This window comes from Jatropha curcas, chromosome 4, assembly GCF_041381405.1.
Source record: "Jatropha curcas cultivar XTBG-Jc1 chromosome 4, XTBG_Jcur_1.0, whole genome shotgun sequence".
Classification (NCBI taxonomy): domain Eukaryota; kingdom Viridiplantae; phylum Streptophyta; class Magnoliopsida; order Malpighiales; family Euphorbiaceae; genus Jatropha; species Jatropha curcas.
This window is the reverse complement of record NC_143154.1, coordinates 23756261-23762328: the sequence shown is the minus strand read 5'-3', so window position 1 is coordinate 23762328 and position 6068 is coordinate 23756261.

Sequence of the window (6068 nt, the reverse complement as noted above, 5' to 3'; positions counted from 1 at the left end):
GTCAGTATTCAATAACACAAAAAACAAATTAAAAAATAAAGCATTTCATTTTTTCTTAGTAATAGAAAAAAAAAAAAACCTTGATTAATTAGATTGGTGTATGGAGTAGTCTCATATACCAGAAGCTAGATTGTACGGACACATGATACGAGATACAGGAACATATGCGATACAGTAATTTTTTAAAAAGTAAGACATCCATGCACTTAGGATACATCACACTAAATAAGTATAATACATTAATATTTTAAATAAATAAATAATTATTTATAATAAATTATAAGCATGAAATAAAAAAATACTTAATTTCTTATTTCAATATAATTAGTTAAATTCTCAAAACTATTATCACTATTGAAAAATACATAAACAACGTATGTGCATTTTTTTTATGCTGGTCATAATAGGAGTGTCGAAATGAGTCACAGGAACACGATTCGCCTAACACGCGAAATAAATGTGTTAGGAATGAGGTTAAACAGGTTCATGTCATAAACGAGTCACCCATTAATGATACAAATATAAACGTATCGTATTGCAGATTGACACGCGGACTAGGCGAGTGACCCATTTATGTAAGAGTAAAAAGATAATTTTAGTGTTAGATATACATACTCCAACTATAACCTATTTAAGGTGTTGTATTACTTTTTTTCATTTTAGTTATGAATATTAAAGAATTTATGCATTTTATATATGAAAACTTATTTTAAAATATGATTGAAGTTAAATAGGTTCAAATTTAAAAATATTATAAGCAGGTAAGTGAGTCGTATATAAGTCAACATGACCTACTTAATATGTTTATGATATTAAGCGAGTTACACAAGTTGTATATGAGTCAACACGGTCCACTTAATATGTTTATGATATTAGGCGGGTTAAACGTATCGTGTTCGTGTCGATAAATTTAACACAATTATTAAATTAGTTGTGTTCGAGTTGACCCTAATCATGTGGCATGTTAGGTGAATCTGTGTCGATCCTTACATGCCAATCCATTTTAAAACCCCTAGGTCATACTATGCATGACATTTGCTATTACATACCTTGATAAAAGGTTTCGCATGATACTTAAGAAGACACATCTTACTACTGCAACTTTTTTTAACACATTTCAATAGGATATAATTTTGTAATGCATTTTACAATCATTTTATTATACAATTTTATTATTTTTGAATGATGTTATAGAAGATTATTTCATCCTTTAGGCTCCGTATATTTACGGAAAATAACTTATATTTGGAAAATATTATCCAAGAAAAATGTTTTCCATGAAAAATATTTTCCAAATGACTTATTTTCCGTTGTTTGGTTGCACTATTGAAAATTAGTTAAGAATATTAAAATTTTAACTCATAAGACCATAATAATAATAATATAAATTTCATATTTTAAAAATTTTATTGTTAAATATGACAATAATGCAAAAAAAAAATTATAAAAGTCATAAGTGACCAGTAGGGTGGTCGCTGGTGGCAGGTGGTGCACGGTGAGTGGTAGTGATTATCAATGATTAATAAATTAAAAAAAATGGATTTATAAATTTATAATAAGTTTGTCAAAGTCCGAAAAATGTTTTATGCTCATGAAAATGAGAAGTTATTTTTTTTGAAAATGACTTAATTTTCCTTTAATTAAGAAAATTTTTTTTGTTGACTTGTTTTCCTAAACACCCCAAACAACGGAAAACTGAAAAAAATATTTTCCTACAAATTTTTTTACGAAAATAATTGGAGCATTAATATTGCTCTGCGCATCACGGGTTCTAACACTAGTATTAATTAATTTGAAAATATATATTTTTTTAACATTATTCAAAGTACAAGTCCCGGTATAAGTATTCTTGAAATTCTTAAAGAAATGCATTCTAAAAAACGAAATTCTCCAAACGAAAAACATTGAAGGTTTTCTTTTTCGTGCTTTCTTTAAACTTTCTTTCTGTCTTGCTCAATGAAAACACATTTTGCTTTGCTATGGCAGTATATATAGTTACATGAGAAGGGAAATAACAAAGATGACAGTCTTTCAAAGACCAAAATGTAAGTAGCAAGTAGAACTTTCCTTTCAAATGGGTCCTCCAAAAATGCTTTTTGATAAATGTCCTACACATGAAGTTGGAGTTGGGCCTATCATTTAACGGACAACTCAATTTTATCCTCATATCTGGGTTTGTAATGTGTGGTGCTGAACCATTGATTGTTGGAGTTTTTTTCTTTCTTTTGGCATTAATCGTAATCAAAGATATTTTCTTGTCTCTATGTCCCCCATCCCCAACAAATGAAAGAGTAATTGGTCAAATTTTAATTGGATCGTTCTAAAGATTATTTTGACATAAGAGAATGTGATTCAAAAGTAATTGAAAGAATATATCATCAATTAGAGATGAAAGAAACCCAAATATCCTCCAAGTTGTAATAACTTTAATTGTATTTCTAATATAAACATTAGACCATAAATGAATTTAATTACATTGTATTAGATTTTAGTATTATAAAATCGACCGTGCAAGTCTTATATTTTGAATAAAAATTCCATTCTAAACCAATGTGGGATAATACACATCGAATCAAGGTGGGCTCTGATATCATATTATAAAATGGACCGAGCTTAACTCACTCCTAAAAAGCTAGCTCAAAAGGAGAAGAATTGTCTAAGTCTTATATTTTGAATAGAATCTCATCCCAAACCACTATGGAATAACATTTAGTATCGATTATTGAATGAAACTGTAGTGTGTGGCAAATTTAAAGTCTAAATGTGAACGTATAGTTGACATTGGACCGGTTAAAAAAAAGTTTAAGGAAAACAAATTCTCTTTTAACAAAACTCCACTATAAGACCTATTAAATCTATGTTCGGTAACAATTTTTAAGTAACCGGTCAAAACGCTAAACGATATTTTTTATAGTGCTTGATAACATAGCGTTTGAATTAACTTTTAGAGGTTAAGGTAACGTTCTATAAAAGGTCAACCTCTGTAACATTTAACTTTTAGCGTCCTATAAATAATTACTCAAACAATTAAAGACTACTAAAATAGCTAATAATTAATTTGCCGAATAGACCCTAGAAGGTATTTGGTTTAGTTATATTGATAGAAGTTTCAAGTATCTGCTAATTCCGTTTAGCTGCATTTTAGACCTTTTTTCAATTACCCACTAGTTGATAAATATTTATATTATATATTTAGCTATATTAACCTCATAAAAATATAATTTTTAATTTTTAAATTAATATTTTGTGGTTCATTTTATTTATAATTATTCAAAAATAATAAATAAATAATAATTAATATTATAAAATTTTAATTAATATTTATATTTGTATAAAACATTAAAGATAAGAAATTACATATCCAACTTTAAAAAAATAATATATATATATATATATATATATATATATATACTCTTTATTCTTGATTGTCAATTTATATTTGAATCACGACCACTATAAAAATTTTACCACACAATTAATATTTATTCTTTAACCATTATCAATCTCTAGCTATCAGCTAGAAACAATTTCTACTAGCTACCAGCTAAATTAAATAGACCTAAGATAAATTACAGTTTTTTTAGAAGAAAGAAAATTTATAATTTATGGTGTATATGAAATTACGTACGAAATCATGAAATAAATTTAAAGGTAATGCCATCCATTTAGTTATAAATGATTGTACGAGGTCTTAAATTTATTTATTGTCAAACACTTCGTTTGAATTTTTCAGAGAAAAAAAAAAAAAAAAAAACACGTCTTTTGATATATATAGTGCATTTTCAAGTCCAAAATTCAGATGTTGGACCGTTTAAAACATAAAATGAAAGGGATCCAATAAGTTCTTTTGGGGCAGGCCCAAAAGTATTTGTGCTGTGGAAATCTGTACCCTTAATACACCTTGAGTTTTGGGCCTACTCAATTAAAAAACGCTGGATTTTATTATCTATTGCTATTGCTTTAGGGTCAGCAATTCGAGGATATAACCGAAAATTCAAACCGAATCGACTAATTTAGTTTGGTTTGGTTCGATTGTCAATAAATTAGTTTTGGTTTGGATCGATTAGTTATAAATATTAATTTAATTTTTTGGTCATGGTGTGGTTAGTCAGAAAAAAATTTCGATTAATCCGAATTAACTAGATTAGTATTCAAGATGTATACTTTTTTTTTTCTTTTTTTTTTTCGAAATGTTGCATTTTTATCCCATAGTAAAATAAAATAAAAAATGCAAATTATATTTATACAATTTTTGTGACAGGTGACAACAATATGGTATAACTTTTGAAATCATCGACAAAGAACGTCATGTTTAATTGATTACTAAGTGTAATTTTGAACTGAAAGTTTAATTAATGCTTTTTTTTTAATGTTAATTATATTAATTGTTATTTAGATGGTTAGATTTAGATATAATTGCTTTTGTAATTTTTGTTTGGACACTTGTGACTTGTTGGATTAATTAATTAATTTTATTATTTTTATTTTTATTCTATACAACTATAAATTTATGAATATATATATATATATATATATATATATAATTACTTTAAGAGTGCAGACTGCAAATCTAGAGAAAGTAACACATATATTGAAAATTTTAAGATTTTGATATTTTCTCATAATTGATTTGGATAACCAACTGAAAATACTAATCCTGTTATTTAGACGGTTGCAATTTTTTGTAATAAAACTGCATATTATTGGATTCGATTACTTTCGATTTTATATTAAATATGGTTTAGATTAGATAATGGAGTTATAAAATACGGTCATATTCGGATTGAGTTATTCGGCTAAGATCGGTTCGGATTAATCGAATGCTCACCCGCACCCTTATACACCTTTGCTTTGTGGCACTCAATTTCAAATTTTAATCTCAATTGCATCCCAACAAATTGAGTTCAAAAAATAATAAAATACAAATTTCACTAATCAACTTGCGTTAACTCAACTCAAGTTGATAAACTCAAAACTCATTGTTTCAATTGATCCTACTAAATCCCTCACTCTTTCTTTCCAAGATCCAGTCATGTTCTTCCTTATTCACTCGTCTCTCTTCATCGATACATGTAGTTTGCTGTCACTGATGCCCAATTTTGCAACTTGAGTACAAGAAATTTAGAGATCGATGTCTTGTTTCCTCAAAGAACCATGATAATGTGCTATTATGATATTAAAGGTCGTTGATTTTTCTGATACGTTTTTTTTTTTTGCACAGTGCATTCAAAGGATGACGACTTTAATTTCACATGTGGAATGTGAAATGAAAGAGGTTGCTCGAATCTATCCCCTTGGTTTTACGCTTCTTCTACTCTGTTTTGTAGAAAGAAGTTATGTAGCAAATAAAAAATTTCTCTAAGCTCTTTAGATGGTCGGTCGTTGGCAAGCTGGCCGGTCTTTTGATATGTGGATTCAGGAAGAGGAATGAATTATGAAAGGAAGAAGAAAGAGAGAAACAGAGAGCGATAGTCTTTCTTTCGAAACAAGGAAATTTGTTTTTGTTATTCAACTATTAACTCATAACCTTTTGTTTCAAAACTCTATCTAAAACCACGACGTTTTGATGTAGGTTAGCAAAATTTAACTTTGATAGTAAATTAGTAATTAAAAATAGTAAAACATCATAATAAAATATGTAGAATAATTTATTATAATATTAAAAATATTATAAATAAGTTCACTGATATTTAGTAGCCCTTCTATCTATTATAATATTACTATTAGATATAATTATAGTATTACAATTGGTATATACTAATTAAAATACTAGAGATAGTTTATATTAGAAAAGTGATAACTAATGTATTTATTAAAATGATTTATATTTAAAAAAAATGATAATTATAATAGTACTAGAAATATATAATTATAATAGCATTAAAATGCTAATAATAATTATAAAACTATTATCATACTGATTAATTAAAATTATAATACTAATTATAATTAGATAACAAAAAAAAATGTTATACGTATTAGGAAAAATTAATATTTTAATCTTGTATTTGCAAAAATTAACAATTGTACCTTTGCGGTTTTAGAAATAAACTATTTTGACCTTAACT